Genomic DNA, 13,497 nt, shown 5'->3' with positions numbered 1-13,497 from the left:
TCGAATGTGCTCTCTTTGTTTTATGTAGTTTCGTCTTGCGGTGAAATGCACGCATATGCAGCTGGCCTGTGACATAAAAGCGACTTTATGCAGGGTGTGTTTTGAGCTCCACCAGAAGTTAGCACATTCTCGACGCTTTTGCAAGGCTCACTATGACTTACGATGCAGTCTTAGCTTTGAATGTACGCCCGCATGTATTGCTTTGGTTTGTGGTGATTAACGTTTTTAACGTTCCGAAGCGACTAAAGCTAAGAGGTCGTAGTGGATGGCACCGGATAACTTTATCTAGCTAGCCTGGGTATGTTTAACGTGTACTTTGATCGTAGAGTCGTACGTGGGCCGGTAAATTCCTCGTTGGCGCCTCATAATACTCGCGCGCTAGCGCTGCTTTAAAAGTTGGCGCCTCGGCGCAATTGTATTTCTTCAATAAATTTTATCTACTTGTTGTAACAACTAGTCATTATTTCGTATTATTGACAGCACCTCCAGGGCACCAAAGTGGCAACGGGAACACCAAAGCTAGAACCAGGGCTAGATGGGGCTTGCCGAAGCCTGTACATGCCAAGGGGGTATAAGATCGCGAACAGTCAATTTTGTATGCGAACACTCCCTGCGACGCCTGCATTAGTGTAATGTTACGTGCTCTTCAGAGGCCTCCGTTAGCCATTGCATGTGCCCTCCTGGAGCAGTACTTGTAAAAAAAAAAAACATTATATCGACACGATTACCAAAGCATCCCGCAATGAAAAAAACGGCACTGTTGCCAGGCATTGCTGACCGCACACAGCGGGAATCTCTCACGCGCCGACCGCGCAAAAGTGTCCTGCAGGTACGTGAATGAACCTACGAAACCACGTACACATACTTTCACGCTGTCAACACCTGAAACTTTGGTAATTACGCACGTGTTTGAGTACACCGCGTGCTTGCGTCGTGTTTCAGCAACACGAACTCTCAACGTCGCGCGCTTTACGCCTTAAATACGCCTTGAATAATGGTAATTTTCTCTAATTCTTCCGCAATTCTAAGACGAAATTCTAAAGGCCAGTTATCGACTGACGAAGAAAGATCTCGATTGAAAAAACTGCTCCGCAGGGCTCGAACGAACTTTTCTGCGGATTTCCTCCCGTAGCGTGTTAGCCGTCGTCTGCTACGGCAGGCCCACCACCGCCGGCGCCACCATCGAGGCCACGCCCAGCGGAGGACGAGGGAAGCGAATGGCGCTACTTTGGGAGATTGAGGGGTTTTAGTAAACAACGCGTTTAGCGGCACTTCTGGGGTGCTATGCAGGATGCGCCGAGTTTCTCGTTCACCCGAGTTTTACCCGAGTTTGCCCGATGGCAGTCAGTGAACGGAGATAGCGTGAAACGCGCAAAGGCTGCAGGCAAAAAAATATGTAGACAAAAAGCCGCGTATGACAACATGAGCGCACCCTGTGCGGCACGCTGCTTCCACGTTTCAAGCGCAGACGGCTGCACAACGAAACGCGCCAGCGCCGCGTATTGTTATCAACGGATTATCGCAACTTAGCAATACCGTGACTGTCCCGCTGTCTGTCTGCACACTTGCCGTGAGCCGCTTGCCATGCCTTTCCCGGGCGCGTCAAGGGCGTGCCTCCTCTTTCGGCAACTATCTTTCTATCTGCCATCGAATGCGAACGGGGTACATGCGGCGCATTCTTGCACCTACGCTTTCGCTCAAACGAATACGTTAAAATACAACAAATAAAGTAATGAACATTTTTATTTCTTTAAGTGTCTGTTTTCTGTTTTGAATGCTAGAAATTTCTGATGACAAACGGAGATCGAGCAAATTATTAAATTTTGCACTTCTTGCCGCGAGTGGCGACAGTGAGGCGAAAGCTTAGAAGCGGATACATTGAAGCTGGTGGCACGCATGAGGCAGTTCATACGGTGAGAAGTCGCCTAGGGGCGCTACAGTGCTATTCTCAATAATGTCAGTGATCACCACTCTTTCTCTATTAGGGGAGTAGAAACGCAGCGCCGTGGTACGGCTGTTCATCGCAGGCGCCTTAAGGCCTCCAGTTCACCGACTAAAAACGACACACTAGTCATAAGTACGGGTAGGGTGTCTAGATAGGGGAGGTGTGATGACCGCGGCGCCCTTCCCATAGAGTGGGGTGATCCCCTTGCGCGTGACTGCCGCTAGGGCAATACAGAGCGCTGCGGCCCGGGGCGCCGTGTGCATTTCCGCGGAGACTGCGCAGAGAAGGCAGCGAGTCCGGCTAGACAGCACCTGGGCGCCGGATGTTCACGGTGTGTTTTGCTGCAGATTGTTGCGTGTGCTGCTTATTTATAACTGCTGTGGGCTGACGAAGATGCCTTCAACTTCAAAGAAAAAAACTCAGAGGTGGTGCTTCGTGCCAGGGTGCGATTCCGGTTATAAATCGTGTTCGGAAAAAGTGTCCCTTTTCCGTGCGCCGACTTGCCAAGAACTGTTTTTGAAGTGAGCGCATGCCATTCCAAGGGCCGACAAACCGCTACGTGTTTCAATACATTCCGCAAAGGCCCTCCTGAAGTACTTAACCAAAAAGGTCGGCTTCAGATACCTGATCACGCCGCACCTGAGCCAAGACTGCCTTGGGCGCTCGTTTGGGATAGTACGGCAGGCAAGTGGTGCAAATGATCACCCCACCCCGGCTCAGTTCATCCTTATCATCGGGTACTTGTATATCTTTGGCTATAAAAATAATTTTGCCGAACAGCTTCCTGTAATTTCAACATTTGCAGGTGCTTGAGCTTTTACAGTCTTGCAAAGAGCCCTAGAGGTGGAAGCGTGTGGCCAGGACTTCTGGACTCCCTTCTTTCTGCGGAAGAGGCACTCCTGGAAAATCAGAAACAAGATGATGTATTACCCATGGAGGCTGTTGAAGTGGCCGTGGACCATGTGGACTATGTTGAAAAACGAAGCGATGCTCGCTTGGTATACTACATTGCAGGCTACGTGGCCAGGAAGCGTGTGCACTCAGCTAGCTGTGCAGCATGCAAGGATGCCAGCCTTGTGCCGAGGGACTGTGTCCCAAAAGAACTCCCAGCTGATGCCTCCAAAGAGTGGGACTTGGGTGGGCTTCTCTACCCGTCGAAGTCATTGTATCGTCTGATTCAAGCTAGCTCTTGAAAGCAGGCTAACACATGAATTTAGCAGAACGCGTCTGCATTCTAAAGCTGCCTTCAGCATACTCAAGAAAGCGAGTACAAATGTGCCACAAATTGGTTGTGTGGAGCATTGCCTGGCACTTACAGAATCGATGGTCAGGTTTTTCTGCCTTACCAGAATCCACTTTCATTTGAAGAGCCTCAACCAGGAAATGGATGAGAAAAAAGGCAAAAGAACGAAGCCTTGCCTGATGTGAAACAAGCAGCAGAATTGGAAGTACATTCTGCTGTATGCAATAAAGTTTGCTCGTCCAGAAACATGTTGCTTTTGTTTATCTGGTTTTTGAATTGCAGTGAGAATGAAATGACTCCAGGACGTTGCACTACAAGGTATGTCATGGTTTAATGCTGATTTGGCAGGTGTAAACGAACTTAAACGCTTTCGTACGTAATAACGCCCACAACTAAAAAAAAAGCGGGTGGCGAAAATGAACATTCCGCGGGATCCTAGCAGTTATCGCGTTGACCTCGGAGAAGAAAGAATACGATTGCATATAAATCGTGCAAACAGCATTCTACGATAGATAAGCTCCCCCTGATTTAGTGGCTATAATACGGAATTTCTAAAATGCGTGCTCGCTTTCTGCCAGCAGAAAACTCGGTTGTGTTACCCCGTATTCGAAAACCGCATGATAACCGTAGCGCAATACCATCTTTGCGATGTCTAAGGGACTGCAGTATTAGCTAAAATTTCTAAAACTCAGTCAAATGCGTTTCCACTACAGCATTCCCTCTAAACACGCAGCGGACGGCCGCGCGTGCTGACGGCGCCCCTCACAACAGCGCCGCCCCGCGGCATTCACGCGAACGGGGGTCAGGTTTTCCTGGCCGGTCATCACACCTCCCCTATCTAGACACCATAGTACGGGAGCAACGGCTGTCGAAGCAAAATGGCGGTCCGTAGTGCCACGATACGTGCCCGTAGTGACGCAGTTTAGTGAAAATGTACCAGTTTATCTTTGTGCGCGAAGCCTCGGCGATGCATTGCGAAGTGCGTGCTTCCTATCGACACAATTCATCGCTTGTCATAGCTTGCCCAGTGAAAGTGCCTCTGAGCGCATGTACGCAGTATTTGAGTGTTTTGTGCGCACCGAGGTGCTTGCGGATTACTTATGCTGAAGCCAGCAGCGATCGCAGAAGGATATCGTAACGACACCGCAGCAATCTCATTTTGGCAGGTGAGGGCTCTTGTGTGCGGTTATGAAATGAGTCTTCGAACTGAAGAAGGTGTTGGAACTGTTGAGTGCGCAGTGCTTGTGATGAAGAAATGCCATTGCACTGGGTCTAGAAGAGCGAGCGATTCTAGGACGCTGATCGTGTTTACGACGTGGTGGCTCTGATACATCACCGATGACAGAGCAGCCATCTCAAACGACTGCTGCGATACGCACTCCTCAGCATCGTCGTCACCCTCGGCGCATCGATGCCTTGCAAGCAGCTACAGTGACGTGACGATTATTATTTACTGTGCGCTACGTCGCCACAATGCAGGCAATGAAACCGTGCTGTGGGGCCATCTCAGCCCGAGAAGATATATGCATAAGCCAGCGACAGTCAACGCTTTGTTTTTGATAGTAGTGCGCAGTACATCACCGATGACAGTGTGTTGTGCGTGCTTTATGTCGGTGGTGAATGTTGTTGATGCCTCTCAGCTCGGCACCGCGTCGTTGTTGCCAAAAGATAAGTTGGGCGTGGCCCAACCGTGGTGGGTGCGCGCACAAGAGTTACATGCCTTGCGCGGGGCGTGACCTCTGGCTTTGATTGACAGGCGAACTCGTGCTAAACTCGTACATCGCTAAACCCCCTCCGAGTTCAACTCGGGAACATGGCGGCGGCAGCAGCAGCCTGTGTTATTGCAGCCAGCGGCATCAAGCGTCATTATGACGGTCTGGACCCGTTCGCGTACATGACCGCCGTGGAGTTTCAGCGTCATTTTGGCCTGTCGAGGACATCAGCGCGCTGGCTGTGTGACGAGCTAGGCGAAGACTCTCGTCTGTGGAGACAGCGTGGCGGGCTTCATTCGCTCACCGTTGAAGAGCAAGTCCTCTGCGCCCTCTGTTTCTACGGGACTGGAAGTTTTCAGGGAAGCGTCGGCGCCGAGCGTTACATTGGACGTCATCAAACTACTGTTAGCCTCTGTGTCAGAGATGTCTGATGCGCTTATTGATGCGGCAGTGCGGAAGCGGTGGCTAGCTTTCCCGAAGACTGCGGCTGAGCGGGCATTTATAAAAGAACGCTTCTTACTTCGGGGAAACATTACGAACGTAGTCGGGCATGTCGACGGAACGTACGTAGGAATTAAGGTGCTTTCGATGTCAGCGTTACTGTGATTAGCATTGAAGCAATGTCTAGAGGCACCATATTGCCAAATTAATCACTTCTGTGTAGCCGACTTAAATTTTGTGTTACCGACGTCACACATGCGGCAGCCTATGATAATGACTTTTTCGCTGGTTGCTGACTTTTTACCGATTGTTCTACTTGTCTATCTGGGTGCCTTCCAAATGGCTCACTTTTTGGGGAAGGAGGTTAATGAAGTATAAATAGATAAATGGATATCACAAATTGTGTGAAGTACCCTGTGAATGCTAATCTCACAACGAACTTGGGGTTTTTTGTGAGATTACCTAGTACGTAGTACAAATTACTTAGTATGCATAATGCTGAATTTTGGTCATGCGTCATCTATCGCTCGCACTTTGAAACAGCAAGGCATTGCACAATTCGTTGCAGTGCGAGATGCGGATGTCGCGCCAAGCCTGTAATGCTTATGCATTTATGGCAAAATGAAAATGCATTGAGAATCTTAGTGTGCTGGCTTGCATGAAGAAAATACTTCAGAGTGTTTGCTGTGTTCACTGTTGGTGCATGTGCCAGTGGTTCAGTGTATTTTCTTTTGGAGGGGGGGGGGGCAGCGTTATTCTGTATGGACAAATTGTATATTTTCGTCTCATAATGGGGCTCTAATTCTTCAGCAGTAGAACAATGCAGATCCAATGCTCTGCAGAACTCAGTGTGCGTGAAGATGTCGTGAACCACCACGGCAAAATTACATATCGGGAGAAATGTGGTGCAGATGCTAGTGAAAAGTGGGTCTTTAACCCGCCATGATAAAAATAAAGATTGCAGAGCGAATAGACCTTTTGTACAACTTTAGAGCAATGATTACACAAACTGTGACATGCTCAAACGTGTAAAAACTTGCCGCAATGCCAAAGTAGGATGAGCAATATGCAGAATATTTTGGCATTGAACATGTCTTGTAAATGCTATTTTTATTGTAAGCCTCAAGCCTCGCTATCACGCCTTTGCCTCCGGCACTCCCTTTACTGAAACGCAGCACTGTCTTGCTATTGGTGTCATGATGATGATGGTAACGGCAGCAGTAAGCCTGGCTAATGCTTGCCCCTTTGATTCTTGCGAGTTTAGTGGTACAGAATATGGCACGTGCATACACCTGTGCAGATAACCAAGCTCAGTTTGTATGAGGTACACAACATTCACTGTAATCTGTTTTTGATTCTGAAGTGCCAAACACCACCTCTTTTTCAAGGATGTCATGGGAATATTTGGTGAGAACTGTTTACAGCCCCTCATAATGGAAGTGCGGCCAGCCAGCTTTGCTTGGGTGCCTTTATAGATTTCTGTTCCTGATCATTGTGTGCTATCAAGTTGCTAAAGTCTATGCAACCTGTGCAAGGCATTACGTGATTTTATAGTCGGATACAACTTTAGGAGGCCACAGAATCTGCACTTCAACAGCAGGTGAACACAAGCCTGCACCAATGGGCACACACTCTACACTGACGTCGTGCCGCTGGACGCACTAATACCCGCTCATTGGAGAGGGACTATTTCTTTAGACATGGAGGCAATCGGCTGCTGCGCTTTGGTCATCTGGGTGGGGCCTCTCCTCTCTAGTGAAGTTGTATCCGACTAGAGGATGCCGCTTTTCATGCAACACAAAAGGACAAAGTGTACAATTATTTGGCCTATGAAATGGATACATCATAAGTGAGCTATGCATGGGCTTAAGCTGTGTGAAAATTAGTACATGCAAATATATGACATTGTTAAAGAATATGTGGTATCAAACATGCCTGTAATGGCCTGTTTAAATCGGGGAGTGTTGCATTCATGCGCACAGTCTATAGGTGATAGCATTATTAACGTCGTGCCGTTTCTTGCCTTTTCATTGCGAAATACACACACCGTTCATCTTGTGGCTAATCAGCACCCACTGTATTCTTGCACATAGAAAGAACAAACAGCACAATGACGTATATGCTGCGTTAGTGTCTTTTTCATTTACACGGTTCAGGTTGTGTTACGTGTTTGCCCATTTTGAAGAGACATCAAGTGCATGTTACAAGTGCCCCAATATGCACAGCACAATGTTTACTGCAATAATTTTATTCATGCTCTTGAATAATAAACAAAATAATAAACTGAAAGCTCCTTTATAAGGTGTGTTCTGGGGGCTCGACTGGAAAGCAGTGAGTGCACTGATCCTATTGTTGCAGAGCAGCCCTCTGGACTTTGCCACACTCTCAAGAGCATGTGCCTGGCGCTTGCCTACTGCCACCAGGCGGTTGAGTGCCTCCAGCAGCAGAATGTATTGCTGCAAAAAAAGTCGATTGTTGGAATGAATCGACCACATATAAACCATTATTTACAAATAAAAATGCTCATTGCACTATTGGTACTAATTGCCGTTAACTGTGGAGGCCTTTAGTGTATGCATAATGAAACAATTTGTCGGGACAACATTGCTTTATTTTCATAACGGGTTGTTTTTTTCAGAGCCAATTGTAATGTTTATTACTGTGCCAACAGCTGAAGTGTCCTCGAACCTTCACAAGTCTCTACTGTCAGCACCACAAACCTATTTTTGTTCACTGCAAAATCAATGGCGCTCCCTACAATCCCGTCTTATGCGAGCTGATTGCATCCTATGCATACAAACATATTTTTGTCCCATTACGCAATTTTCTACCATCCTCGGCTGCAGTTCTCTCTCCTTGACATCCATTCTGTCACGCTTATGTAATCACCTGTTATAAATTGGCAACAAGTGATTGAAGACGTGCATGGCCTGCCCACCGATTCCATTTTTTTAAAAAATCTCAACTAGCATATAAGTTGCCACGGTTTACTCCGCCACTGTCTTCCTGCCTTAATCCTATCTCCAACAATTTTTGTTACTTCGCTTTCTGCACAGTCCTCGGCTTCTCAAGTTTCTTTGTTAACCTCCAGGTTTATGTCCCATATTGCATAACCGGTAGAATGCAACGATTCTAAACATTTTTCAAGGATATCGGTAACGTGGCGATCACGATTCGGGAATGCCTCCCATGTGCTGTTCAACCCATGAAATTTTGTATAAGTTTCCTGCTTTATATCAGTACCTGCTATTGATATTTAACCTGGATAAAAATACTCTTCCATAGATTCTGCGGGCTGAATGTCAGTGATGAATTTCTGTTATATCAATAAGTTAGTGAAGGTTACCTTTAACTTTTCCATATTTTCGCGGGCCCACGTACATGTAAAAGCACGAACACTCGTTGGCTCTCAATGCCTTTTTTAAACTGCTGGACATTCAGTTAGTTACTACGAATGTGACTTAATCCGTTCACTATTATTATGCTAAATATGAAACAGTAGAAATATACTTATCTGCAGTTTGTCGATGCCTCCGTCACGGTGTTGGTTGCGAGATACATCGTCGGCACCACCTTCTTGTCGCTTCGTAGCTATATCGGCTGTCTTCCTTTAGCACACACTATGCAATATTCGTGACGCTCGCAGTCACGCAGAGTGGAGGAACTCGGCGCACTCACAGAAGCAGTACCGGATAAGTTGTTTGTTCAGGATTGTGCCGTGAACAGTAGGTACGCGTTGCGATCTGTAAAATCGCCTAAGCTATTCGCAGTCTTTCGGGGTGCATGGAAAGATTGCGCACGGAGGAACACAACTATCCAAGAAATACTGGTCATCGTCGAGCCTGATCACTACGTCGCGCACTGCAAGCTCGTTGTACGAGTTTGTTTACATTGGGCCTCTTCGATGTTTAGCCGCCATGCTCGCCCGATGAATGTGTGTGCTGACGCCACCACAGCGTTCCCTCGTGGTGTAATGCGAAGTGTACTAAATTACAAATCAGTCGAATACACATTCAGTGTACATCTTGTAAGCTTTAAAATGCTTTTAAACCACGTCAAACTAACTAATAATATTGTATTAAATGCATTTGTTTTATAACTCGCTTGTGCCTGTAATGCACTCGGTGGAACGACAAACAAGTGAAAGAAGGCGCGACCATGCACCGACGGTATGATCACGTGAGCCCCAGTTAGTCGACCGCCCAGAAGGCAACGCCCAAGGAATCCACCCAGAGTGAATCTAGATAAACCAATGAAACTGGAGGCTTGTCGAAAGATAAACTGTGTCTCGGTACCATTTGTGCTTTCATCTTGGGGTGTCGCCAGAGCTCGTGAAGATCCCGAGTTTCGCCAAACTCGACGCATCCTGCATAGCACCCCTGGACAGGCTTCAAATTACTAAACCGTATGGTTGCTGCGCAGCCCGAAAGATGGCGCTAAAATCTAACAAAAAAAAGCGCGTTTTGGTTATTTTAAATTTGAACGCTGAACAAATAGCAAATATAGTCACTAGAGTTGAGGAAGAACTTGGCAAATGGCCAAGTAAAGAGTGGGAATATGGTGAGATTCTAAGTGTGATAACGACATAAATACGAGAAGAGAAACAACATGTTCGTTGGAAAGGAAGAAAGAAACCGAAAAGCTGGTGGAACAGGGAGATACGAGGAGCGATCGCCAAACGACAGAAAGCATCTCGAGAGCACAGACAGGCAAAAAAAGCGCAGTTGCCGCAGGATGAAGTGACCAGTAAACGGGAAATATACTGGGAGAAATAGTCTATGGTTTAAATAGTGGTGCAAGAAAAATTAAAAGGTGCAAGTGAACGTTGGTTGTCAGAAATACGTGAGAAAAATAAGGCCGCACCTAGAATATTTTGAAACCACATAAAACTATTAGGCAGGAAGTCAAGAACAATACAACAACATATCCTAGACGAAGATGAAAGCACACTGGAAGGAGAAGCGGCAATAAATTACATCCGAAAAGTAACCGCCGAATCTTTCCAAGCCAATGACGAGGTTGTATTTGAAGAAAAAGAGAGCGTGAAAGCGACCCAAGTAGAAAAGGAGCTGGTGCTGACAAATTTCAACTGGAAGAAAGCGGAAGACAAAATTCCTAAGCGCACAGCCACAGGGCTAGACGAGGTTCCCGTCAGGCTGATTAATGAACTAGGACCAAAAAGTAAGGAAGCTCTGGTGAAAACAGTGGAAAATTCTTTAAAAGATAGACGGATACCGGACAGGTGGCGACAAAGTAAAATAAATTTAGTTTATAAAGGTAAGGGGGAGAAAGATAGAATTCACTCGTATAGACTGTTGACCATTACATCGGTAATGTACGGTATAGCAATGCAGGCAATCAAATTAAAGCTTCAAGCATGGGCAGAGAATAATGGCATTTTGGGAGAACTTCGAAATGGATTCAGAATAACTTATTTGTTCTTACTGAGTGTATTGAAATATCAAAAGTAGAAAGCAGACCTTTATGTGTGGCCTTTTTAGACATTACAGGAGCCTATGACAACGCAGACCACAACATTTTGTGGGATATTCTGCAAGGGGAAGGCTTAGGTGACGATTGTCTACAGCTTTTGAGAGAGATTTACCTAGAAAATACCGTTTGCGTTGAATGGGAAGGGTTGAGGAGTGAGCAGAAAGTTCATATCAACGAGGTACTGAGGCAGGGGTGCCCTTTATCCCCGCTGCTGTTTATGATGTACACGGTGAGGATGGAGAAGGCGCTAGAAGGAAGTAATATCGGGTTTAATCTCTGATACAAACAGGCGGTTACAGTAATAGAGCAGCAGCTCCGAGGTTTATTTTATGCGGACGACATTGTGTTGCTAGCTAACAAGCAAAGTGATTTGCAACGTCTGGCTAATATCTGTGGGCAGGAAGGCAACAATTTAGGTTTGAAATTTAGTGTTAGAAAATTAGGTGTTATGGTATTCAATGAAAACAGTGAACAGACAGTGGAGATACATGGCCAGGGAATACCTCGGGTAACAGAATATAAATATCTCGGTATATGGATAAACGAAGGCAATAGATATATGGAAACACAGGAAAAAAGAATAACAGTGAAGGAGAAGAGAAATGGCAGCCATAATGAAGCACAGAGCGCTATGGGGATACGATAGGTACGAGGTGCTCCGCGCTATGTGGAAAGGTGAAATGGTTCCAGGGCTTACTTTTGGAAATGCGGTTTTCCTTGAAATCAGGGGTACAAGCAGGACTCGATGGGTGCCAAAGGTGAGTGGGACGCCTCGCACTGGGTGCTAACGGGAAGATAACAAATTAAGCTGTGGCGATTGGTATGGGCTGGACTAGTTTGGAGTGAGGGAAGCTCGCAGTAAAATTGAGTATGAAGAACGACTGAGGAACATGGTAGAAAGTAAATGGGCTGGGAGAGTGTTGAGTTTCCTGTACATGAAAAACATTGATTCACAGAGGAGAAAAAGAACTAGAAAGCTTACCAGCAAGTATGCGGCCTGTATAGAGTGAGCAACAGAGCACCAAGGAACGTCAAGTGGAAAGTCAAAGAGGCTGAAATAATCTTATGAGTGGCGGGAAGGGAAAAGAAACCTGCATGAATAACTAGATTAGAGGAAAAAAACGAAATCAGGAAAGAAACAATTTATGATAACTCAAACGGAAGCTCATTACTTTTCGAAGCGAGATCAGGATGCCTTAGAACACGCACCTATAATGCGAGATATAAGAAGGAAGAAGAAGTATCTGCTTGCTGCGGTAAAGCTAGGGATGATGATGATGATGATGATGAAAAACGTTTATTTTCTCTATTTTGCAGTGATTTTTGCGGCATCAGATGGAGTCTTCCATCTTCTCTCCAGGGTCGGTTCCCCTAGTCCAGGGCTCCGCTGAGGGTAGCTGCCCTGCGTGCACGCCTTACTAGTCCTTGTTGGACTTTCAGGGTGTCGCTGGATAGCATCCTCTCCCACTGTTCCGCACTCGGGTTTTTTATTATGGCTAGCCCTTCTGTTTTCTGGCAAGCCCATGTGGTATGATATAGGGTTGGTTTGTCTCCACACCATGGGCACTTGCTCTCGTACTGCGTGGGGTAGATCTTGCTGAGCATGTTTAGGCACGGGAATGTTCCCGTTTGTAGCTGTCGCCATGCTACGGCGTCTTCTCTGTTTAGTTGTTTGTGAGGGGGTGGGTATTTTCGTCTGATGCCTCTGTAGTAATTGAGTATCTCTGAATAGCTTTGGGCTACCGGCTCGGGTTCCTCAGTGGGGTCGGGAATGTTGGATGCTCGGTTTGTTGCGTGCCCTCGAGCTATCCTATCGGCCTCCTGATTTCCCGTAATGTCGGTATGTCCCGGCACCCAAACTATCGTGTGTTTGGCCTGGTTGTTGACGGTTTTGCCACTTGAGCGGAGGATGCGGAGCGCGCTGTGGCTGATTCTGCCGTTTAGGTAGTTGCGGCATGCTGCTTGTGAATCTGTGAGTATGGTTAAGGACCTGTTGCATCGGTAGCCCTCCGCTGCCGCTAGAGCCACGGCTGCCTCTTCGGCCTCAACTACCGTACAGTTCCGAATTGATGCGCTGGTGATTTCTTTTAAGTCCGAGTTGATCACCGTTGCGACTTTGCTTTTCTTGTGGTTTTTGTCCTGAGTGTAGGTAGCGGCGTCTACGTACACTGTGTCATGTCTAGTTGCCAGTGTTCTTTGTACATACTCTGCCCTTGCTTGTCTTCGTGCCATGTGTAGGTTCGGGTCCATATTGCTGGGTATCGGTGCTACTTTGATGGTGTTTCTGTATTCGTCCGGTATCGTCTCCGTGCTTTGTGTCTCCTTTATGGTAGCTTCACCGCCGTATCTACTCAGGAGTCTTCTGCCCGTTGCCGATAGCCTTAGTCTTTGCATTTGCGCGATTATCTGCGCTTCTTGGAGCTCCTCGAGTCTGTTGTGTAGCCCCAGGGCCAGGAGTTTGTCGGTCGATGTTGACTGCGGTAGGTGGAGCGCCGTCTTGAGGGCTTTCCTCAGGATTGCGTCCGCTTGTTGCATTTCGTGCTTCGTACAGTGGTAGTACGGGAGGCTATACGTCACTCTACTGACCACCAGGCTTCTGACCAGTTTGAGTGTGTCTGCTTCCTTCATGCCGTGTCTTTTCCGTGAGACCCGCGTTATCATGC

Source organism: Dermacentor albipictus, chromosome 3 (genome assembly GCF_038994185.2).
Source record: "Dermacentor albipictus isolate Rhodes 1998 colony chromosome 3, USDA_Dalb.pri_finalv2, whole genome shotgun sequence".
In the NCBI taxonomy this organism is placed as follows: domain Eukaryota; kingdom Metazoa; phylum Arthropoda; class Arachnida; order Ixodida; family Ixodidae; genus Dermacentor; species Dermacentor albipictus.
This window is presented reverse-complemented; position numbering follows the sequence as displayed.